The sequence below is a fragment of the Oncorhynchus mykiss genome, chromosome 30, assembly GCF_013265735.2.
Source record: "Oncorhynchus mykiss isolate Arlee chromosome 30, USDA_OmykA_1.1, whole genome shotgun sequence".
Lineage (NCBI taxonomy): Eukaryota > Metazoa > Chordata > Actinopteri > Salmoniformes > Salmonidae > Oncorhynchus > Oncorhynchus mykiss.
In genome coordinates this window covers 46121229-46147311 of record NC_050570.1, presented here as the reverse complement: position 1 = coordinate 46147311, position 26083 = coordinate 46121229, and the positions used below count along the sequence as shown (strand labels likewise).

General features: G+C 43.8%; 1 long non-coding RNA gene across 1 annotated transcript; it reads right to left on the bottom strand.

Annotated features, from left to right (window-relative positions):
• Positions 1 to 453: 453 nt before the first annotated feature.
• Positions 454 to 7374, bottom strand: LOC110521935. Its single transcript, XR_002473238.2, has 3 exons — positions 7204 to 7374; positions 1038 to 1145; positions 454 to 753 (listed from the first exon to the last, which is right to left on the bottom strand). It is a non-coding gene; the product is annotated as an uncharacterized LOC110521935 (long non-coding RNA).
• Between the last annotated feature and the right edge of the window lie 18709 nt (positions 7375 to 26083).

Sequence of the window (26083 nt, the reverse complement as noted above, 5' to 3'; positions counted from 1 at the left end):
TATGAGCGCGCTTCAATGGGGCAGAAGTCTGTGGATTGTGACTCTGGATGGTCAGATAGCCAATAACTATGACAAGATGCTTCCATGTGGAGAATCGCCAGTTGCTCATTTCAGCTAGTTCTTGATACCATGGTCTTGTTTTGAGGAGTTTTAACTGATGTCACATCTATGATAATATGCCAAAAATTAGCTTGCTAGCTAACCAACAACTGTAACAATGTATTTGAGACAAGTGCACATTTATTTATGTTTTCAATAAACATTGGAGACGAAACAAATTTTACATGTTGCCAACAATCTATGCCAACCCAGTCTGTTTTGCCCCATAGTTTCACACGTGTCGGTTTTGTTGCTAAACAACCAACCTGTCTATTGAGGTTACAAAACTGTTTAAAGAGCCAAAAAGGACATTTCACATCACATTCAAAAAGAGAAGCAAAGCAAGAGGCAAAATGTTATACCAATTTCTTTTATACTTTATTATTCCATTTAAATGTATACATCTCAAGTGGACAATTTACATAAAACCCATAGGCTCTCCGGAATTGTCTACCATTGGATGTACTCAGCCATGGTGGGAGCAGCTCAGGGGTATAAATCGGAAGACACCATTTAAGCTTCAAGGGGGGTTGGGGAGGGAAGTAAGAGGTGGATGGTTTCTGCCAGGCGCCGAACACAGCCAGTATCATTCAGCCCAGTGCTTGTTGTGCAGAAGGGAATGCTGGGAAACGTGGAGGATCCTGTGCAGTGGACCTGGAGAGAGTGAACAAGAGAAAGTGTGCAGAATTAGTTTCAGTCATATTGGCTTAACATCTGCCTCCATGGCTAGAGTGGATAGACTGGCTGGCACACCATTGGGTTGTTTACACCATAAGCCAGATTCTTCAGGCTATTCAATTCACATTCCATGAGTGAGCCCCAATAGTCAGCTAAGCATTTCCTTTGGCATTAGAGAGAGTCCATTACTGGACAAAGAAAGGTTGGCTTTAGTAGTTAGGAGCCTTATCAGGACACATCGCCCCTGCGTGTGAACTTACGTTTCCTGTGAGTCTAGCTCCTGCTCTCCTCACGACTCCTCCGCTACACTCTTCAGACAGGCTGCAAATGCCTCCATCAGATCCTTACAGTCACCCCCCTCCTTCACACTGTAGAGAGAACACAACCGCATGGTTAGGACCTCTGAGGGAGGGACCTTGGATTCTCTCCTCCAACAGTTTGACAGCTATGGAGCCAATAGCGATCTTTGAAGCATTTAGATAGGTTGGCCATCGAGCTCAGCACCAAATGATCAACCTGGAAGTGTCCAAGCCTACCCTATCCTAGTATGAGCTTTTCTAAACAATGTTGGCATTCTTCAGATTGAACCAAGTCAGACTGGTCCTACAGACAGACACTGCCCTCACTAAAAGGAGTGAACTGGTTACATAGGTAGAGATTGTTGGCATAATGGTCACTAGAGAGGACAGGGAAGGGTGTTGAGGGAGATTATTTCAGGAACTCTGCACCAAACAGCAGGCAGACACTGACACAACGCATTAGAGTGATACGGCGAAAGGGAGCGAGGGAAGAGAGGAAGGTGGGGAGAGAGGGATGGGGATAAACCCATCTGTGATGGAAGGTGGGCATCAGGGAGAGCGAGTGATTGCGTGACAATGCAAAACAGATGACGAAAAGGCTGGGTAGGAGGGTGTTGGTCAGAGACGGCAGGAGGGGATGGATTGACTGACATGACTGTCTGCAACCCCACACTACCTCACCATTCTCCCATTGGTTCCATGCCCCGTCCTCCCCCCATCCCCCTGTCGCTGGGCTGATCTCTATGATGTAACTCACAGCTGGTCTCTGCAGATTAAAAAGGTTTATGCAGCCGATTGCTACGGGTTTGAAGAAGGGTCGTTTGTGTAGTGTGTGTCGAGTGAGTCACTGAACGCATAAGAGTGTACGGGTGTGTGGTAAAAAGAGGCATGGGAAGGGTGATGGTGCAGTGACGTGGAGGCAGCAGAGATGACCCAACAGCAGCACAGAGGACCTGGCCCTGAGGCTGTGTGGCCAGATAATCCATCCACCATAAACATCCCTTGCACTGAGAGAAAGTGCTTACCACTGAGAGAAATATGACTGGACCAAACCTACAATGAGAAGCAGGGGAGATAAACCCAAAACAGGCAGCCATTTTAATAATCAAATGACATTGAACTGTAATGGAGGGAGGGAAGGGAAAGAGGGATGGATAGAAACACATTCATTCTGCCACTATAAGAGTGACACTGGGTCTGGGTTCCCTACAACTGTAGCCTGGGGCCTCGTCAACCAACCAAACCAATTAAGCTTCGTTATGTAATGCTGCCTGAACAGAACCTAACTCCCCTGTCTCTCCATCTTCAGCTCCCCACAAACAAATTGGGGAATCCTTTGTGAATGAACCAAGGGGGAACTTTGGGGGTTTGAATATAATGTTTTGGGATTGAGTGATCAACATGCAAGAGTGATCTGCTGCAGAGTGTTACCTCTGGATGTCAGAGGTTGCAGGGGCAGTGAACTGGTGACATCACCATGATAGCTGTCACACAACATGAGGGGGGTGGGGGGCATCAGTCACGTTATGGCACCGCCACCATGTTGGCATGGCAATGGGCACAGACCACTTTAGGGTGCATCACAGAGCAAGTTAAAGAGGGTTGGGTGGCAAGGGCTGGGTTTGTATGGGAGGAGGATGACCGATTGGGTGGTTGGACTGATGGAAACACTGCCTTTACAATCAGGAAATTAAAATGTGAATTATTTAGGGCTATCGGCTGGCAACTAGTTGTGCACAGGTCAGTGGTTTGTTTAACCGCAATTGCTAATAACCCACCCGTAACCGCCCGACTATATGTGATAAAGTGAACATTTGTTTTTGCTCGATTTAGATATGTTTCTGCTTATAATTTCCAACATTTTGGTAGGCTATTTGTTAGTCAACTTGTCTGTATTTAGATACATGCAGCTTCTCTTCTGTCATTATACGTTGCCCTAGAAGACTAAATAAATCCTTGCTCACCAGAATGTCATAAATCAATAGACTGAATGCTTCAATCTTGTTGACATTGGTAAAGTTCTGTCATCTCTGCATCTTTTGCAAAGCAAAGACATTTAGGGACTGGGAAGAACATGCCATAACCACAGTTTGATCGGTTTTAAGGAAATATACTGAACCAAAATATAAACGCAACATGCAACAATTTCAAAGATTATACATAACTACAGTTCATATGAGTCAATTGAAATTCATTAGGCCCTAATCAATGGATTTCACATGACTGGGAATACCTAATTTAAAAAAATGGGTCTCACAACGGGCCTCAGGGTCTCATTGCGGTATATTTGTGCATTCAAATTGCCAATTGATAAAATGCAAATTGTGTTAGTTGTCTGCAGCTTATGCCTGCCCATACCATAACCCCACCGCCACCATGGGGCACTCTGTTCACAATGTTGACATTAGCCAACCGCTCGCCCACACAACGCCATACACATGGTCTGCAATTGTGGGGCCGGTTGGATGTACTTCCAAATTCACAAAAACATCATTTTTGAGGGGGATTATGGTAGACATTGGTGGACATTTCTGCAGTCAGCATACCAATTGCACGCTCCCTCAAAACTTGAGACATCTGTCGCATTGTGTTGTGTGACAAAACTGCACATTTTAGAGTGGCCTTTTATTGTTCCCAGCGCATGGTGCACCTGCACCTGATCATGCTGTTTAAATCAGCTTCTTGGGACCAACACCAACAATTTATATGTTGCGTTTGTATTTTTGTTCAGTGTAGAAAGCTGTGACAACAACCCAACATGATAGTTTGTGATAAGATTTCAGTTTGGCTTGGATGCATATTTTATGTGTTTGAAATACTGAATCAGCTTTTATGATACTAATAAATTCAGCATCTCTACAGATGGTATCTAACACATTCTCTCAAGATGCTAAAATAAATCAATCATATTTCTCCACTCCTGCACCCGAGTCAAAATTTGTACTACATTTGGTGTATCATTTTACTGCAAGAAATGCTTAATTCTGTAGGAGTTAATATTAAGGCTATGTGAGAGGTTACAGTCCAGATTTCAGTTTCCATTTAACCCATCTGAACAGTAGGCCTCAGTTCCCTTGACATGCCATAGGCCTATTTGAAGTCCCCATCTTATGACTGTCAAATTTGTATAGCGCCTCACAATCAAATAGCATCCGCTTTTACCACTTCACCAAATCTTTCCCTTCTTAGTGCCTTAAAAGGAACTCCTGCTCAATTCTGAGTATCAATCAAGTTTGAAAAACTTGGAGTATTAAATATAATATGGTCAACAGTATAATCTGAATTGAGCTTCAATAGTGAGTGCAAACTGTGTATAGAAAGTGTATAACTAGGCTGTCCTAATGGAAAATAAGGGATGCTTAGAAAAGCGCACTAAAGAGGGGGGAACCATCCAGACCAGTATACTAAAGAAAAGAGAGTAGGGACACAGAGCCAATATCATCTAGCTTGTGAACAGCTTTGAAGTTGGTTACTGGGCCTGTCTGAGTAGGAAACTAAGAGCGACCTAAAGTCACCACACTGAAGAGTTCATTGGCATTGGGACGCCTGCGAGTGAACAACTATAGAGGGAACTAAGGGCAGGCCTACAATGATAGGGATATCATTCTAGGACCAATACAAACATTGTCTGAGTCTCAAATGGCACCCTTATTCCCTATATTGTGTGCTCACTGGGCTCTGGTCAAAATAAGTGCACTAAATAGGGAATAGGGTGTAGTTGGTTTCCAGTTGGAGCCCTGTTGTAGCTAAGGGCTCTTGAATTGCAGTAACACTGCATTCCATCCAAGTAAACCACATTTTCAGTCAAGCAGAGCAAGCACACACATGTCTACATACAAGCCAGGGGCCAGGGTCTGTGTGGAAGGCTAGGGTGTTGGCTTACAAGTTACACACAGTTAGACTGCCAAAGTTACTACAGAACCAAATTTCAAAGTACACAGCAGGACCCACACAGGTAGTAGACATCTGTAACATGGTTAATATTACTATTTAAAGCAGCAGTTATGTATCCAAGTCATACATTGACATGTATAATCTATACGTCTCAATTTCCTGACTAGGAGATAAGCAGGCACATACAAAGCACACACAAATACCTTGTCACAGGTTCAAATGTCAGTCAACGCAGGTTCTAGAATAATTAGGCCATGTCCACAAGCTCAAAGTACTTTCCAGAGGAGTTGTTTGGCCCATTACCAAACTGACCCCTAGACCCTAAAGCATGTGTACTTGTGGATATCCGAGGATAAGACAGGTGTAATTAACAACATGAAATTAGTTTGCGTTTGAAGGCGTCAAGGTGGTGACTCCTTCAACTAACCCATGTATTTCTAGGTGACATGTTAGGGCAGGCCAAGCCAGCCAAGATGTCTGCAGCCAGCTGTGCATCGTGTGAGGCCGTTTAAAAATGTATACCTTTTCAGGTTCCACGGTAAGTCGAAAACATGATCATGAACTAAAGCCATGGGACAGGACATGGTATCCTGGACGTTTACACACCAACCCATGCATGACTATTTAGGATTCAAGAGTGGAGCTATAAATACATCGTCCTGGTATACATTACACAGTCAGCCCTCTGGTACAGCTAGCTACGCTGCCTTCAGCAGGTCCACTGCCATCACGTGGACCATGTTACAGGATACAGTATCATTTGGGCCCATCAATGACAAACCCCAAGGACCATGAGATTAACAGTAGAACCCTGGCCTGAGGGTTAGCGGTACAACCCTTGACTGTAGGGTTAACAAAGTGTCCTGAAAGGTTTCACCACAACAGCACAGGGCCCTTGACTAAACTTCAAAGTAGATGTTATTTACTGTGGCGTAGACCAAAGAGCTGTACATTGTACAAAACAATTGTGCTTGACCCAAGTGTTGAGAAAGCCTTCATCTAGGTTCTAATGCAACATTGACAAATTATACAAGTATAAATACTGAGGTAAAGGGCACCTGATGCAAAGTGAACTATAAGAGGCCTACCATGAGTATCAACACTACAGTCCATTCATAAAAAGGTGGCATACAACAATTCAATGACATTCAATTCACCATGGCTCAAGACCGCTATAGGCACCTTGAAAATGTTACTAAAACAAAACTTTACAACCAGCAGCCAACCTAGCCCATCCCTAGCCTGCCCTGCAACCTGCAACCTACCACCCCCTAAACCCTGCATCCTTATCTCATCCCCCACACCCATTGGTCTGGACTTATCTGGCCTATACAGGCTGGGACACTCCAGGCCCTAGCCTAGCCTAGCCTAGCTCCAAACCCTGCAACAACACATCAAAATACAACACCAAGGGTCAAAATGCATCTAGGTTTTGGTGAAATGTCAATGAAGATTGACAGAGTTGAAAACCGCTGAGGGCTAGAGTAGACGAACCGGGCTTTGACATTGCATCGAACCGGGCTTTGACATTGCACTGTCATTGAGCCCTCACACATGCCATCATGTTTCCTGTTTCTACGCATTTCTAGAGATAAAACCCACAACAATCTCACTCTGCACTAATCTTGCAGAGGGAGGACAGAGGAGGGGGGAAAGGTGCACACAGATTTGGACAATGAAGCAGTGAGTTAGCGACTTAGCGCTGGCTAACGCTCACTCAGCAAGGCCAGAACAGCTGAGCGGGGACAGGGGTGGGGTGGGGGGGGCAGCGAGTAGGAGAGGACATGATGTAGGCAAATTCCCTGCCTTCAATCAGGCGTGTGCGAGAGACTGCAGTGCTTTGACCCCAAGACCCCCCATTACACTACAATAGTAACCCCCCAAACTGGCAAGGCAGTTTAAATTTGGATTCTTCTATCATCATTCACTGCACTTCTCAACTGCTCCACCATTTTATCATGGATTCCAAACAACATCAACTCATCATGCACCGCTATAGCCTTCCTCCAAGCGATGGGGGGGAGGGTAGTTGCTTCAATTAAAACACAACTCAACACTGAAATCCACTTGGAGACACTGGGAACTTCTAAGTGAAAAGCACTAGAAGCACTGCGGATTTGCCATGTCCATCCAATGAGTTGGAAGCCATGGATGGGCATCCTGGAGACGTTGGTCCCGGTGGCAATGGCGGACAAAAACAGAGAAAACCACATCCGTCCGTACAGACACTCACCATTTGTCCAGGTCTGCCTTGATGCTTGCACATGTGGCAGGGACAGGGGCCTCAGTAAGAACGGCGGTCTCGGAGTCCGACATGTCTGTAGAGTTGCTGTGTGTGTGTCAGTGTCTCCTCTGTACGCCTATGGGTTGCGTGTGCCAGAGAGAGAGGAGTGAGAAGAGAGCAGAGGAGCGTGTTAGTGGGAGGGGCAAGTGAACACACATGAGGGGAGGGAGGAGAGAAAATGTGACAGGACAGAACACATGTGAAAATAAGGGTCAGCTCAGTGACCCAGACAAAGTTCAATGGGAAAATAAATCAAGTGGAAAGATGTTGAAGTAGAGTGGAGAAGACTAAAAATGACACTTCAAATACCATGAAAAGCCAGATGGATACCCTTAGTGTTCATATAGGCCTACAACTCATTCACCACTGAATGTCGCAACCCACACCAATAACCATCTATACAAGCAACTATGCAAAACTAACATTCTTTTTACATGCACTTCGCTACAGATGCGCTACAGATGCGCACGTTTCGGGGCCCGTGCGCACACATGAAGATGGAGCACTGAGCGCTGCAGAAGGAGAAAAAGAAGTCAATCCATCAAAGCAAAAGGATCCCCGCATGACCTATGGACGAGTGCCACCTACTGGCCTGTTCAAGAAATGTTTTTTTTTTTAAATGCGTTAAAAAAATTGCCTTAAATAATGACGGATAACACCTGGCAAAGCACGAGTCCTACAACTAGCCTATAGTTAAACTTAAAGCAATTGTTACAAAACAGGTATATTTGAACTACTATACAGTAGGCCATACAGATGTTAAACACCAGAAGCGTGTTTAGTCTATGGAACATAATGGGAGTGTTTGATTGGTTAGGCGAAAGCAACCTACCGTAGATGAAAGTCGAGTGAAGTCGGGGGAGGTGCATCCGAAAGTCAGACACCAATGTGGTTTTCGAACAGCAAGGCTCAGATCAACATGCCAGTTTTGACGTTGTTTATAAAAGTTTTTCTTAAAAATGTCGAAATAAACATGGCTCCAACACGCATATCACACACTCACAAACTAAACTCATATGCGTGTTCATTGTACAATCAATGACAGAGAGAGCCTAAAATATCACATTAATTTGTATATAAGCTATCAACTGTATAGCCTACATGAAGTTGGTTCCTGTTTCAGTCATGTCTTTGGTCACATTTGCGTTGGTCAAACAAACATCCTAGTGATTGGTTGAAAATAGAGCATCTCACAATGCAGTCGATGGCTGCAGGATGAAGATGGTGAAGAGCAACTGCAAAAACATGAAGTCAAATCTTCATGACCTTTGATCACATGATTTCTGTATTTTATTCAGTCCACATGTAGGCAGGCGCAAGTCGGAAATATAGAATAAACCAGGTATGATTTATTCTATAAATGTCTAGAATACTTTTACAACCTTTGTTTTGAGGAAAAAAATCCAGTTTGGACTTGTTAGAAATATATAACATCTATAAAATGCAATTTAAAGCAATATAAATCAATAACGTTTTCACTGATTATGACAGAACCATCAAACTAGCTATGATTTATTCTATAAATGTCTAGTATACTTTTACAACTGCTTTGCGTGGAAATTCCAGTTTTGATTTGATAGAAATACATAAAATCTCAAATATTGCATTTAAAATCTAATTCAGTGAAGTGAAAATATGCGTTTATTTGCAATAACTTTAAAGAAATGTTCATTTCAAGTGCAATTTGTTCTATATGAAGTTAGACATAGAGTTGTACAATTGTTATGATATTCAATTGTATGCCAAATCAATGTTTTCATTTTTAGTGCAACAGTTCCACATTTTAAAGTAGTTACAAGGCACAACAGTCATTTATTTATACGTTTCTAATTTAACAGCTAAGAGGCACCTTCCAATAATTTTCTATTTTGGCTGTCATGTATTGTCATGTTGTGTCTTGTTGCTGTCCTTTCCCTTCACCCTGTCTCCCTCTGCTGGTCGTTATTAGGTTACCTTTTCTCCCCCTCTTTCCCCCAGCTGTTCCTTGTCTCCTCCTAACTACCTCGTCACCCCTTTTCCCACCTGTTCCCTTTTTCCCTCTGATTAGTCCTCTATATCTCTCTCTGTTTTTGTTCCTGTCTTTGTCGGATTCTTGTTTGTGTTTTTCATGCCTGAACCAGACTATCGTCATGTTTGCTGCAACCTTGTCCTGTCCTGTCGGAATCTGCCGGTCCATCTGAGCCTACCTATGTTTTGTTATTAAAGAAGTTCTGTTTACGTTAATTCGCTTTTGGGTCCTCATTCACGCACCGTAACAGAAGAATCCGACCAAGAATGGACCCAGCGACTTCGGATCCTCTCCACTCAGCCGTCGAGATCCAGGGAGCGATGCTAGGCAGACACGAGCAGGAATTGTCTGCTGCTCGACATGCCGTTGAGACCCTGGCCACCCAAGTCTCCAACCTCACAGAACAGGTTCACCATCTCCGCCTCGATCCACCGGCCACTTCCAGGGCTTTCGAATCTCCGGAGCCCAGAATCAATAACCCGCCGTGTTACTCTGGGGAGCCCACTGAATGCCGCTCGTTCCTCACCCAGTGTGATATTGTGTTTTCTCTCCAGCCCAACACTTACTCCAGGAGCACTGCTCGTGTCGCCTACGTCATATCTCTCCTTACTGGACGGGCTCGTGAGTGGGGCACGGCAATCTGGGAGGCAAGGGCTGAGTGTACTAACCAGTATCAGGACTTTAAGGAGGAGATGATACGGGTTTTTGATCGATCTGTTTTTGGGGAGGAGGCTTCCAGGGCCCTGTCTTCCCTATGTCAAGGTAATCGATCCATAACAGACTACTCTATTGAGTTTCGCACTCTTGCTGCCTCCAGTGGCTGGAACGAGCCGGCTTTGCTCGCTCGTTTTCTGGAGGGTCTCCGCGCAGAGGTAAAGGATGAGATTCTCTCCCGGGAGGTTCCTTCCAGCGTGGATTCCTTGATTGAACTCGCTATTCGCATTGAGCGACGGGTTGATCTTCGTCACCGAGCTCGTGGAAAGGAGCTCGCGTTCTCCGTTGCCCCCCTCTCCGCATCACTACCATCTTCCTCTGCCGGCTCGGGTGCTGAGCCTATGCAGCTGGGAGGTATCCGCATCTCGACTAAGGAGAGGGAACGGAGAATCACCAACCGCCTCTGTCTCTATTGCGGTTCTGCTGGTCATTTTGTCACTTCATGTCCAGTAAAAGCCAGAGCTCATCAGTAAGCGGAGGGCTACTGGTGAGCGCTACTACTCCTGTCTCTCCTTCAAGATCCTGCACTACCTTGTCGGTCCATCTACGCTGGACCGGTTCGTCAGCTTCCTGCAGTGCCTTAATAGACTCTGGGGCGGAGGGCTGTTTTATGGACGAGACCTGGGCTCGGGAACATGACATTCCTCTCAGACAGTTAAGGGAGTCCACGGCCTTGTTCGCCCTGGATGGTAGTCCTCTCCCCAGGATTCAGCGTGAGACGCTACCTTTAACCCTCACTGTTTCTGGTAATCATAGCGAAACCATTTCTTTTTTAATTTTTCGTTCACCTTTTACACCTGTTGTTTTGGGCCATCCCTGGCTAGTTTGTCATAATCCTTCCATTAATTGGTCTAGTAATTCTATCCTCTCCTGGAACGTCTCTTGTCATGTGAAATGTTTAATGTCTGCTATCCCTCCTGTTTCCTCTGTCTCTTCTTCACAGGAGGAGCCTGGTGATTTGACAGGGGTGCCGGAGGAATATCACGATCTGCGCACGGTGTTCAGTCGGTCCAGGGCCACCTCTCTTCCCCCACACCGGTCGTATGATTGTAGTATTGATCTCCTTCCGGGAACCACTCCCCCCCGGGGTAGACTATACTCTCTGTCGGCTCCCGAACGTAAGGCTCTCGAAGATTATTTGTCTGTAGCTCTTGCCGCCGGTACCATAGTCCCCTCCTCCTCTCCCGCCGGAGCGGGTTTTTTTTTTGTTAAGAAGAAGGACGGGTCCCTGCGCCCCTGCATAGATTATCGAGGGCTGAATGACATAACAGTGAAGAATCGTTATCCGCTTCCTCTTATGTCTTCAGCCTTCGAGATCCTGCAGGGAGCCAGGTTTTTCACTAAGTTGGACCTTCGTAACGCTTACCATCTCGTGCGCATCAGGGAGGGGGACGAGTGGAAGACGGCGTTTAACACTCCGTTAGGGCACTTTGAATACCGGGTTCTTCCTTTCGGCCTCGCTAACGCTCCAGCTGTCTTTCAGGCATTAGTCAATGATGTCCTGAGAGACATGCTGAACATCTTTGTTTTCGTTTACCTTGACGATATCCTGATTTTTTCACCGTCACTCCAGATTCATGTTCAGCACGTTCGACGTGTCCTCCAGCGCCTTTTAGAGAATTGTCTTTTTGTGAAGGCTGAGAAGTGCTCTTTTCATGCCTCCTCCGTCACATTTCTCGGTTCTGTTATTTCCGCTGAAGGCATTAAGATGGATCCCGCTAAGGTCCAAGCTGTCATTGATTGGCCCGTCCCTAAGTCACGCGTCGAGCTGCAGCGCTTTCTCGGCTTCGCGAACTTCTATCGTCGTTTCATCCGTAATTTCGGTCAGGTGGCAGCTCCTCTCACAGCCCTTACTTCTGTCAAGACGTGCTTTAAGTGGTCCGTTTCCGCCCAGGGAGCTTTTGATCTCCTCAAGAATCGTTTTACATCCGCACCTATCCTTGTTACACCTGACGTCACTAGACAGTTCGTTGTCGAGGTTGACGCGTCAGAGGTGGGCGTGGGAGCCATTCTTTCTCAGCGCTCCCTCTCTGACGACAAGGTCCACCCTTGCGCGTATTTTTCTCATCGCCTGTCGCCGTCGGAACGTAACTATGATGTGGGAAACCGCGAACTGCTCGCCATCCGCTTAGCCCTAGGCGAATGGCGACAGTGGTTGGAGGGGGCGACCGTTCCTTTTGTCGTTTGGACTGACCATAGGAACCTTGAGTACATCCGTTCTGCCAAACGACTTAATGCGCGTCAGGCGCGCTGGGCGCTGTTTTTCGCTCGTTTCGAGTTCGTGATTTCTTATCGTCCGGGCTCTAAGAACACCAAGCCTGATGCTTTATCTCGTCTCTTCAGTTCTTCAGTAGCCTCCACTGACCCCGAGGGGATTCTCCCTGAGGGGCGTGTTGTCGGGTTGACTGTCTGGGGAATTGAGAGGCAGGTAAAGCAAGCACTCACTCAAACTCCGTCGCCGCGCGCTTGTCCTAGGAACCTTCTTTTCGTTCCCGTTCCTACTCGTCTGGCCGTTCTTCAGTGGGCTCACTCTGCCAAGTTAGCCGGCCATCCTGGCGTTCGGGGTACGCTTGCTTCCATTCGCCAGCGTTTTTGGTGGCCCACCCGGGAGCATGACACGCGTCGCTTCGTGGCTGCTTGTTCGGTCTGCGCGCAGACTAAGTCCGGTAACTCCCCTCCTGCCGGCCGTCTCAGGCCGCTTCCCATTCCCTCTCGACCGTGGTCTCACATCGCCTTAGATTTTGTCACCGGACTGCCTTCGTCAGCGGGGAAGACTGTTATTCTTACGGTTGTCGACAGGTTCTCTAAGGCGGCTCATTTTATTCCCCTTGCTAAGCTTCCTTCTGCTAAAGAGACGGCACAAATCATCATCGAGAATGTTTTCAGAATTCATGGCCTTCCGTCAGACGTCGTTTCGGACAGAGGTCCGCAATTCACGTCTCAATTTTGGAGGGAGTTTTGCCGTTTGATTGGGGCTTCCGTCAGTCTCTCTTCCGGCTTTCACCCCCAGTCTAACGGTCAAGCAGAACGGGCCAATCAGACTATTGGTCGCATCTTACGCAGTCTTTCTTTTCGCAACCCTGCGTCTTGGTCAGAACAGCTCCCCTGGGCAGAATACGCCCACAACTCGCTTCCTTCGTCTGGGACCGGGCTATCTCCTTTTCAGAGTAGCCTCGGGTACCAGCCTCCGCTGTTCTCATCTCAGTTCGCCGAGTCCAGCGTCCCCTCCGCTCAGGCTTTTGTCCAACGTTGCGAGCGCACCTGGAAGAGGGTCAGGTCTGCACTTTGCCGTTATAGGGCGCAGACTGTGAGAGCTGCTAATAAGCGTAGAACTAAGAGTCCTAGATATTGTCGCGGTCAGAGAGTTTGGCTCTCCACTCAGAACCTTCCCCTTAAGACCGCTTCTCGCAAGTTGACCCCGCGGTTCATTGGTCCGTTCCGTATTTCTCGGATCATTAATCCTGTCGCAGTGCGACTTCTTCTTCCGCGATATCTTCGTCGCGTCCACCCGGTCTTCCATGTCTCCTGTGTCAAGCCCGTTCTTCGCGCCCCCGCTCGTCTCCCCCCCCCCCCCATCCTTGTCGAGGGCGCACCCATCTACAGGGTCCGTAGGATTTTGGACATGCGTCCTCGGGGCCGTGGTCATCAGTACCTAGTAGATTGGGAGGGGTACGGTCCTGAGGAGAGGAGTTGGGTTCCCTCTCGGGACGTGCTGGACCGTGCGCTGATCGATGATTTCCTCCGTTGCCGCCAGGTTTCCTCCTCGAGTGCGCCAGGAGGCGCTCGGTGAGTGGGGGGGTACTGTCATGTATTGTCATGTTGTGTCTTGTTTCTGTCCTTTCCCTTCACCCTGTCTCCCTCTGCTGGTCGTTATTAGGTTACCTTTTCTCCCCCTCTTTCCCCCAGCTGTTCCTTGTCTCCTCCTAACTACCTCGTCACCCCTTTTCCCACCTGTTCCCTTTTTCCCTCTGATTAGTCCTCTATATCTCTCTCTGTTTTTGTTCCTGTCTTTGTCGGATTCTTGTTTGTGTTTTTCATGCCTGAACCAGACTATCGTCATGTTTGCTGCAACCTTGTCCTGTCCTGTCGGAATCTGCCGGTCCATCTGAGCCTACCTATGTTTTGTTATTAAAGAAGTTCTGTTTACGTTAATTCGCTTTTGGGTCCTCATTCACGCACCGTAACATTGGCTTTGTTGAAGTCCTTCTTTGTCATCCCCAGACATGCTGAATGGTACCATCTCTGGCACACAGAGCATTCTATCTTCATGATTAAAAACATAAAACAGGGTTATGTTTATTTACATGTAAATTACAGTTCTGGAATACCCAAATTATGTTGCATCCTTTTGCAATTAAGAACATTTTCAAATTGATTTGTGATTGTTGTTCAATTGCTAAATTGAAGCACACATAACTGTGGTGTTAATCATCATTGAGTATTCAGGAAATATAAATCATGTTGTAATAAAGGCATATGTTTGTAAAACACGTATGCATTGATAAAAAAAGGTATCACACATCAATGTTGTAATATCAAACATTACAATAATGGCAGTCTTTGAAATCCAAATCAGTTTAATCGTCACTTGTGCCAGATACAACGTGTGTACCTATTACAGTGAATTGCTGTCATAGTATGTATCTAGTATCTCTCATAGTAGAATAATAAAATAGAGAAATTATTTTAGAACATTAGATCAATAACTAGGATTTCCGAAGGGCCGGAATTATTCCGGAAATTTAAGTTAAGTTAAAGTTAAGCCTGGGAAATGTTGTTAAGTTAAAGTTAAATTTGGGAAATGTTGCTTAAAACCTGTTGAGGATATGGCAGATATACGCCCCCTTTGGAGAGATTGGGTACCCCTAGTAAACTGGAAAAAAAATCTTTCAAAAATTGTTAATATATGCAAATAAAAATTATTATTGGATAGAAAACACTCTAAAGATTCTAAAACCGTTGGAATTATGTCTGTAAGTATAGCAGAACTCACAGGGCAGGCATTCTTCCAAACTAGTTTCTGTGGCCATGAAAGTTGGAGCAACTTTGACGTCATGCCCCCACCCTTCCCAACCAGCTATGATTCTGGGGACACTTTCTATCTCTTCCGCTAGATGTCCTCTTTCATTAGAGCTTCAAACCGTTCAAATCGCGCGAGAATTGACCCTATGGGAGTGAAATTAGTGCGTGCCACGAGAGAATAGGCTGTGCGTATGGGCGCGAATTGGTCACAGTCATTCCTTTGTTTCCAGCACTGAAGAGAAGGGCAGACGATGGGCGATTGAATTGAAGTTTGTTTTGCACGTCTAAAACATCATAAAGCTTGCTTCTGCACTTAGTTTGACCTGTTTAGTCGACATATAATGTGTAATTTTGAAGTTTTGATGCGCAACTTATCCGGACCAGAGGACGTTTTGGGTGCATTTCAGCTGATGTTATTAGCAGTAGCTAATACAAAGACGCAAGACTTGAAACCAAACGATGTATTGGGTAAGTATGAAGCCTTCCAGAACATTCTGAACGAAGACCATCGAAGGTAAGGGAATATTTATGCTTAAATCTGTGTTTCTGTTGACTCCAACATTACGTGGAAATGTAGCTTGGAACTGAGCGCTGTCTCACAATATGGAATAGTGTGCGATTTCTGTAACGTTAAAAATAAATCTAACACAGCGGTTGCATAAAGAAGCAGTGTATCTTTCTAACTATATGTAGAACATGTATATTTAGTCAAAGTTTATGATGTCTATTTTACGTTATCTTGCCGCGCTACATAGATTTCCTGCGGGCGTTTTTGAGTAATTTCTGAAGGTGAACTCACTGTAAATGGACATTTATGGATATAAATGGCATATTATTGAAAAAAAAAAATATGTACTGTGTAATATGTCATATTACTGTCATCTGATGAAGATTTTCAAAAGGTTAGTGAGCGATTTATTTTTTAATCCTGCGTTTGTTGATTGCATGTTTTGGCTATTGAAATGAGCTGTGTCTGGTGGTGGTTTTACATATATATGTGCTATGTTTTCGCCATAAAACATTTTAGAAATCTGACTTGCTGGCTAAATGAACAAGATGTTTATCTTTCATTTGAGCTATTGGACTTGTTAATGTGTGGAGGTTAAATATTTTTAAGAATATTTTTGCGTTCCATGCGCCACCGTTCCAGCTGCACGTGGGAGGGTTGATTCCCAATTGGGAACCAGTATCGTAGACAGGTTAAATTCATTTTTAAAAAGTTAGCTTATAACAGTGAACCTTTTTTTGTGGGATACACATAAGGCAATTCTAGGTCTTGGGGCATATTCTGGTTAAACTATCCCCAATTCAATGGAATTGCAATCCTCTGCATGCACAGTACATTCTTCCATCACAATTACAGTTGATTCTCAAGATTTTGCACACTAATGAGATGCTATTGGGCCCACACTACTACACTGTTTGAGCCAAGGACTAGATGCTTTCTGGTAAGTTTTTATTACAATACTGGGTGGGGTGAATATATTTTATATGACATACATGATTTTTTGTTAACTAGTAAATAGTAGCCTAGAGCAAAGTGTGTTTAAATAATTTCTAACTTTTTAATCTAACAGCTTAACTATTTATCTGTACATGGAATTGTGTTTGGCACTATCTGATGTGTGGATACATTTCACTGCAGCTATGTAGAAAGAAAAGTTGTGTACATTTGCAAATACTGTGCCAAATCATATGTGAAGAATGCAACAAAGATGCAGAATGGTCAAGTGCATAGAGTTCCCTCAGCGCTCACAAAAAGCAACCTCTGACAAAATTCCATCTACTTCTATTCGAGGTGAAAATGTTGAATCAGACACCTTATCGATAGCAACAGCTCATGGTCCTCCTGGAATCAGTTTTTATACTCAACGGAGGAACGTAGTCATAGAAATGCTGATGAATGTCTTGCTCGAGCTGTGTATGCAACTAGTTCACCTCTGATGCTCACAGGCAATGTGTATTGGAAGAGATTTCTGAATGTTTTTCACCCAGCAAAGACCCCTCCAACCAGACATGCTTTATCTACTCATTTGTTGGATGCAGAGTTCAACAGAGTTCAAGTGAAGGCCAAGCAGACTGTATTGCAATCATCTCCAATGGGTGGTCGAATGTTCGGGGGCAAGAAATAATTAAGTACATCATCTCCACCCCTCTACCAGTATTCTACAAGAGCACAGACATCAGGGACAGACACACCGGTCTCTACATTGCAGATGAGCTGAAGGCAGTCATCAATGACATCAAAGACTGGTGACGGACAATGCTGTGAACATGAAGACTGCTTGGTCAAAAGTGGAGGAGTCCTACCCTCACATCACACCCATTGGCTGTGCTGCTCATGCATTGAATCTGCTTCTCATGGACATCATGACACTGAAAACAATGGATACACTCAACAAAAGAGCCAAGGAAATGGTTAGGTATGTGAAGGGTCATCAAGGGTCATCATCTCTGCACCAGACAGAATGCTCTTGCCAACATACTTGGTGTCCAACATGTATGCTGCGGCATGTATGGGCTTCAGGCAGAAGTCTTCACGCTTTTTTGATGTATTTCAGAACTGCAGTTTCCTCTGATTGGAGCAACAGTGAGGTGGGCAGGGCAGCAATCAACCTCACCAAGCAAAGTGAGAAGAATAAGAGCACCACATTGAAGCTGCCCAGCAACACCCGTTGTGGTGGTGTTGTCATCATGTTTGACAGACTCTTGGAGGGGAAGGAGTCTCTCCAAGAAATGGCCATATCAGTCTGCCGAAACGGACAGCCCCATCAAGAGGATCCTCCTGGATGATGCATTTTGGGAGAGAGTGGTACGCAGCCTGAAACTCCTGAACCTATAGCAGTAGTCATTGCACAGATTGAGGGAGACAATTCCATCCTGTCTGATGTTCAGACTCTGGTTGCAGAAGTAAGAGAATAAATCTGTACTGCCCTGCCCACTTCACTGTTGCTCCAATCAGAGGAAACTGCAGTTCTGAAATACATCAAAAAGCATGAAGACTTATGCCTGAAGCCCATACATGCCGCAGCATACATGTTGGACACCAAGTATGTTGGCAAGAGCATTCTGAGCATTTCCACCATAATTTGCAAATAAATTCATTAAAAATCCTACAATGTGATTTTCTGGATTTTTTTATCTCATTTTGTCTGTCATAGTTGAAGTGTACCTATGATGAATTTCAGGCCTCTCTCATCTTTTTAAGTGGGAGAACTTGCAAAATTGGGGGCTGACCAAATAATTGTTTGCCCCAATGTATGTTGAAAACGTTTTTAGGAGATGCAATGGATCATTGGGGATCATTCAGTATTCCCTTTATTTTGTTGTTCAGTGAAATCATCCCATGTGAACACTCAACTAATTTAATTCAAGTTCTTTTTGTAACAAAAAATGGTTTTCTTTCTATTGGAAGGATTTAATCATTTGCAATTTGTCTACCTATGATAAGGTAAAAGGTTTATGTTTCTCTCTCCATATGATATGGTAAATATATCCAATGCTAAAAAACATCCACATTTAATTTGTATTAATTCCCATATATTCCTGTTAATTCCCACGGAAAGTTCCACCTCTGAATATTCCCCAAAATGTTCAACCCTAGCAATAACACAAGGATAACCTTGATAAAAAAGTTTCAAGACAAAGTTTCATATTTCTAAATGTCTTCAAGTATGAAACTACATGTGTTTTCATAGCGTACTGTTATGTGACACAAAGACAAACCCAGTTGGTCAGATGATCTTCCGTTTTCTCTGGATGATGCAAAGCACACATTGGATTTTTACGACAAGGTCCTGAAAAAGGGACATTTCTTTTTTTGATGAGTTTACATCAAAGTACATTAAACCTCCCAAAATGTATTTTCCAGTATCAGTATTTCCATTCTCCAGGCTTTTTTCCTGAGGTAATAGATTCAACTGTTTAACACTTACAGCCAAATGTTTAATACAATATAATATAGAACACATTCTGGAAAGTCTATAGATGCAGTGGTCACTTTCTTAGGTACAACCCCCTTTGCATCTGGAACACCGTGAATTCAAAACAGTTGATGAAACTGGGAGAGAGACTGTTCAAATGTTTAAGTCCAGTTGTAGTTTATTACAGTCAGTACCAGCTGAGTGTTGGAATATTTAAAATAACAGTTTTGGAACTTTTCTGAGTTACAAAAGACCATCACAGACTGTGCTGTCATTTGCACATTCTAAAGTTCAAACAAACAGTAACAGAATACCTGAATACTTCTCTGCATGCTTTAGTGTCTTGCAAGCCAAGACCACTGGACTTGGTGAATGTAGGAGCAATTTATTTTTGTGAATAGGGTGGTGAACCTAATAAAGTGGCAACTGAGTGTAGATATCACAAACAACTCCTTTTGAGCAGTGTCTGTCTGTTATACGTTTGATCAATGGGTATAATGGTAAATCTGATCCCCCAAGGTCCTCATAGGCTCACTTGGATACATAGAGTTGGAGGTAAAGAAAAAAATGAAACTAGGACATTAAAACACTTGCAGAATGCTTTCATCCACATCCATTCACATAAAATATGTATTTTAAAGTATAAATACCCTTTAAAGACCACTGTCTTTCTGGACGTTTTAAAAGGTTTGAAAATTGTTCTTTCTGCAAGGAATGTGAACTGAAAGGGATTTTGTAATAGCTATGTAGGTGACCGTTTTTTTTACTGGTATAATGGGTATAATGTGTGGTAGTTGCACACCTCCCTGCTGAATTATGTATAGCTGATTTGGGCCAGGTGATATTTTTTTTCATTATCTTTTGTGAAAGACCACATTTTCACATAGGCTTTGTGCTAGCAGTTTAAGAGAGAAAGAGAGAAAATAGCATAGGGACAGCCTGGTTGAAGTCATAGTTTTTAATGGTTAGTGCCAGTAGATTGCAGAGGGGTTCACATACAGTTCAGAGGCAAATCATAATGTATACATTTAGCCCAAAAACCAGACATGTACCGCTTACTTTTTATATTAGTGCTTTTTTGTTATCTACCCTCTGGTATCTTTCAATACCCATGCTAATATATATATATATATATACAGTATATACGTACACTATCGTTCATAAGCTTGGGGTCACATAGAAATGTCTTTGTTTTTTAAAGAAAAGCCAATTTTTGTCCATTAAAATAACATCAAATTGATCCGAAATACAGTGTAGACATTGTTAATGTTGTAAATGACAATAGTAGCTGGACACGGCCCTGGTGCACAACTGAGCAAGAGGACAAGTCCATTAAAGTGTCTAGTTTGAGAAACAGATGCCTCACAAGTCCACAACTGGCAGCTTCATTTAAATAGTACCGGAGGCGATTCCGGGATGCTGGCCTTCTAGGCAGAGTTCCTCTGTCCAATGTCTGTGTTCTTTGGCCCATCTTAATCTTTTCTTTTTATTGGCCAGTCTCAGATTCAGCTTTTTCTTTGCAACTCTGCCTAGAAGGCCAACATCCCGGAGTCGCCTCTACACTGTTGACGTTGAGATTTAAATGTCATTTTATAGATTGTATGTATTTCTATCAAGTCAAAACTGGAATTTCTACTCAAAACAAAGCTTGTAAAAGTATGCTAGACATTTATAGAATATATCATACCTAGTTTGATGTTTCTGTGACAAACGGTGAATTAGTTATTGATTTATATCGCTTTAAATGGCATTTTATTGATTGTATATATTTCTATCAAGTCAAAACTGGAATTTCTACTCAAAACAAAGGTTGTAAAAGTATGCTATACATTTATAGAATAAATCATATCTAGTTTGATGATTCTGTGAGAAATGGTGAATTAGTTATTGATTTTTAAATTTTTAAACGCTGGAAGGAACCTCCCGGGAGAGAATCTCATCCTTTACCTCCGCGCGGAGACCCTCCAGAAAACGAGCGAGCAAAGCCGGCTCGTTCCAGTCACTGGAGGCAGCAAGAGTGCGAAACTCAATAGAGTAATCTGTTATGGATCGATTACCTTGACATAGGGAAGACAGGGCCCTGGAAGCTTCCTCCCCAAAAACAGAACGATCAAAAATCCGTATCATCTCCTCCTTAAAGTCCTGATACTGGTTAGTACACTCAGCCCTCGCCTCCCAGATTGCCGCGCCCCACTCACGAGCCCGTCCAGTAAGGAGAGATATGACGTAGGCGATACGAGCTGTGCTCCTGGAGTAAGTGTTGGGCTGGAGAGAAAACACAATATCACACTGGGTGAGGAACGAGCGGCATTCAGTGGGCTCCCCAGAGTAACACGGCGGGTTATTGATTCTGGGCTCTGGAGATTCGAAAGCCCTGGAAGTAGCCGGTGGATCGAGTCGGAGATGGTGAATCTGTTCTGTGAGGTCGGAGACTTGGGCTGCCAGGGTCTCAACGGCATGTCGAGCAGCAGACAATTCCTGCTCGTGTCTGCCTAGCATCGCTCCCTGGATCTCGACGGCTGAGTGGAGAGGATCCGAAGTCGCTGGGTCCATTCTTGGTCAGATTCTTCTGTTATGCACGTGAGTGAGGACCCAAAAGCGGTTTAACAAAAACAGAGTCCTTTAATGTCAAAACACAGGGAAGACATAGATCCTCTTCGGATGTATATAATGGCAAAATAGACAACCCGCAGAGAGGGCGACAAATGAATCATAAAGTCCTTCTGATATTTACAGAAGAGTCCCCCTTCTTAGCAGCAGAGGAGAATAGCTGGGTTAGAGTCCCCTTCTTAGCAGCAGAGGAGAATAGCTGGGTTAGCAGCGACAGACTGCTGGTCTCTGAGGGTAGGCGCGGGTCGTAGAGGACAGAGGTACCTGATCACACGTAGCATCAGATGAACAGGCAGATTCCGACAGGACAGGACAAGGGTGAAGCAAACAAGACGATAGTTTGGTTCTGGCATGAGAAACTCAAACGAGAATCTGAAAAGACAGAAGCAGGAACAGAGAGAGAAATAGAGACCTAATCAGAGGGAAAAAAGGAACAGGTGGGAAAAGGGTGAACGAGGTAGTTAGAGAAAATGAGGAACAGCTGGGGGAAGGAGAGGAAGAGAAGGTAACCTAATACGACCAGCAGAGGGAGACGGAGTGAAGAGAAAGAACAGGAACAAGACATAATATGACAATACATGACACTACCGGCAGAAGTCAGTGCCATAGTTATTAAACTAACGTTCAGTAACCTTATTTTTTTTTTATAGTACAGTAAAGTAACCAAGACATTATCTCCCCAACCATAAACGATTACGAAGACTTATTTAATACTACTCGAGCCTGGCCAAGGTTGCGCAATAAATCCAGATGAGTAGCCTATATCAAAGTAGACTACAAACGGAAATTCCATTCGTGTTCAAACTCGGTAGTAAACTTTGTTTAATAAAACTGTGGCTCGAAGGCAAATAATTCAAACGCACTACTTAAATGTTACACTAAGGAGGAAATACAGCTAGAAAGACCATTTTTACACGGCATGTGCGTGCACATTCTGCTAAGCCAAAACCACAATCGTTTTAACAATACACAGGTTAATTGCATTGGCTCCATGTAGGCTACTACTCAATTCGAAACGCACATTTAATACATTTACTTTCAAGCATTGGCATTCTGCCAGCTGTCATTGCGACTGGTCACATCAAACAAAAGACTAATCACAGGAATGTGCAGCACAGGTAACTTCTTTTGCAACAGTCCATTTAACAGCATTTTTTTTAACCGAATATAGTCAGAAATGCGAAACATTCGCGACTCAAAAAATAGGAATGCCAAATAAATCTTTAGGGCCTACTTGTGCATATTTCAGTAAAGCAGCTCAAAACCCAAACATTTCCCAACCTTATTACAAGGGGTCTATGACTCAAGTCTGGTAAACATAGTATTTTGGACATGGCCTACAGCCATAGGCCTACTACTATAACATGTTCCGTACTTTTTAAGAAAGCATGGACATTTAAGTCCAAACTCCCAATAAGTGATGTTGCATACATGCAAAAAAAAGTGGGATACTGAAGAGAAAACCTAACAACCTTTGTGAGATAGCCCACCGGTGTTCTTATACCATCTTTGCCAATGTCCCCTTCACCCAACCCCCTTCCCTCTGTCTCCCCTAGAGAAGCATCAGATGTCCATTAATAGCTCCTATAGATTCATATTCATGAGAAAACACCACGAGAGGCTTAACTCTAGTTCTAATTAAATTACCATTAAATGCCACCCAATTACATTGTCCTGCAGTGGGACTGGATTTCTCCGGAATGAACTGGGACTTCAGTTCAATGTATAACTGGAACACAAATGTACAAAAAGCATTAGGCTTACACTACACATAGTAGCAGTACACGTGCCTGACCCTCTTGACATGAGCCTTACATGTACATAGCCCATGTTTGAATCAATATACAAAAACTTGGTAGAGTTAGCACATGGCTGTTAAAGTGTATGCCCAGGGCATCTGTTATTTTACATCAGGCTATAGCTATTCTATCTCATGTTTCCCTATAATGAACTTCATCTGTACATCAAAAGCCTTCTGCATGCCTCAATGAGCAACATAGCAAGAGCATGATATAGGCCAGAGACAAAGAGATCATTGTGGCACACAATAAAAGTATCCATTGTGCTAAAACTGATCCCAGAACAGCTTTATTACTAATATAAAGTATTAAATCCAGGTGAGTGTGTAGAGGAATCACTATGCTGAGGCCTCCAAAAACATTCAAAGGTTTCCTAAAGTTCTAGTGAATGTGAAGGACAGAGGGGGTGTGTTGCGTTTGAGTCTCTCTCTGTGTGTGTGTGTGTGTGTGTGTGTGTGTGTGTGTATGTGTGTGTGTGTGTGTGTGTGTGTGTGTGTGTGTGTGTGTGTGTGTGTGTGTGTGTGTGTGTGTGTGTGTGTGTGTGTGTGTGTGTGTGTGTGTGTGTGTGTGTGTGTGTGTGTGTGTGTGTTCACTACGTATGGAGTGCCATAGAGGCACTGGGGGAGGTAGTGGAATTTCCTTTACACAAACTTAGTAGAACCAACCTCTTTCACTGGAGAGAGAGAGAGGTTACACCAACCCCTTTTAGAAAGAGTGGGAGAGAGCAGAGGAGGGAGATGTTTACATTGCTTTGGCACTGCTTTGGCAATGTAAACATACGTTTCCCTTGCCAATAAAGCCCATACATTTAAATTGAATTGATAGAGGCTCTGCCAACCATTTTAGGTAAGAGAGAGTTGGGGGAAATGAGTGAATAGCAAAGGAGAAGAAAAAAAGCATACTAAAGCCAAATCTTTGAGAAAGAAAAGGAGGGAGAGAGAATATGTGCAGAAGATCTAGGTGCTGCTGTAGGCCCTCCTTGGTTGGGTACAGAAGCACCAGATCATCAGCAAACAATAGACATTTGACTTCAGATTCTAGTAGGGTGAGGCCGGGTGCTGTTCTAGTGCCCTCGCCAATTTGTTGATATATATGTTGAAGAGGGTGGGGCTTAAACTGTATCCATGTCTCACCCAATGGCCCTGTGGAAATAAATATGTGTTTTTTTGCCCATTTTAACCACACACTTGTTGTTTGTGTACATGGATTTTACAATGTTCTATGCTTTTCCATCAATTTGTATAGCAGACCCTAATGCCAAATTGAGTCAAACGCTTTTTTGAAATCAACAAAGCATGAGAAGACTTTGCCTTTGTTTTGGTCTGTTTCTTTGTCAATTAGGTTGTGCAGGATGAATATGAATCTGTTGTACGGTAATTTTGTAAAAAGCCAATTTGACATTTGCTCAGTACATTGTTTCACTGAAAACCTAAACAGGGAAATGTTAATGATAATGCAGAGGATTTTCCCAAGGTTGCTGTTGACGCATATCCCACGGTAGTTATTGGGGTTAAATTTGTCTCCACCTTTGTGGATTGGGGTTGATCAGTCCTTGGTTCCAAATATTGGGAAAGATGCCAGAGCTAAGGATGATGTTAAAGAGTTTAAGTATAGCCTATTGGAATTTTTGGTCGGTATAATTGTATCATTTCATTTAGGATACCATCAACACCACAAGCCTTTTTGGGTTGGAGGGTTTGTATTTTGTTCTGTAGTTCATTCAATGTACTTGGAGAATCCAGTGGCTTCTGGTAGTCTTTAATAGTTGATTCTAAGATTTGTATTTTATCATGTATGTGTTTTTGCTGTCTGTTCTTTGTTATAGGGCCAAAAAGATTGGAGAAGTGGTTTATCCATAAGTTATTACAGTGAAATGTTTTGTCCAGGAAGTTGTCTAAAAGAGACTGAATATTTTGTTGCCTCATTGTTCTTTCTCTCTCTACCCCCCACTCTCTCTCTCTCTCTCTCTCTTTGTTGTCTCTTCACTCACTCCCTCCCTCCCTCTTCTCCTTTTGTTTTTGTCATATTTGTGGTTTCATCACTGGTTTGCAAAAGATCAGGCAGGCCAACTATTCCTCAGGCTCCTACAGTGATCACATCTACTGTACCTGAATCTAACATCCATAGCCACACGCCTGGCCAGAACCCACATCACCATTCCTCTACTGCAAATCACATCAAGCCAGCACAGCACAAATACAGCCACTACAATTCTTGTTTTAGTAACAGTAAGCAGTGGAACATTTGGAGAGAAAAAGACAAGAGAGATCGAAAGAGAGAGAGAGAGGGAGAGATTTGGAGGTTTTGTATTTTGTGTTACAGCAGTTGGTAAGGAAAGGTTTGTTAAGAATGATAGAAAGAGAAAGATAGAGAAAGAAACATTTGGGAGTAGTTCTGTGTTCAAGTAGGGGTTGGTAAAGAATGGGTTGGTAAGGAGAGAGAGCCAGTGGTAGTTGCTAGATTCCAGTGGCACCTCTAAAGGGAAGGAACTTACATTTAAAGTCAGAGGTATAGGTAATACGAGGGGGGAGAGGAGGAGTGTTTCATGTGTGCGTGTGTGTGTCCAACATGTAAATGATACACTGAATAGTCTACACTCCGCGCACACACCATACACCATACACCAGACATCTGCGTGCGCGCACACACACACACACACACACACACACACACACACACACACACGCACACACACACTGCTACAGATTCATAAGGAGCAAACCTCTGGCTTGCCGGCTTTCTAGGAGTTCTTA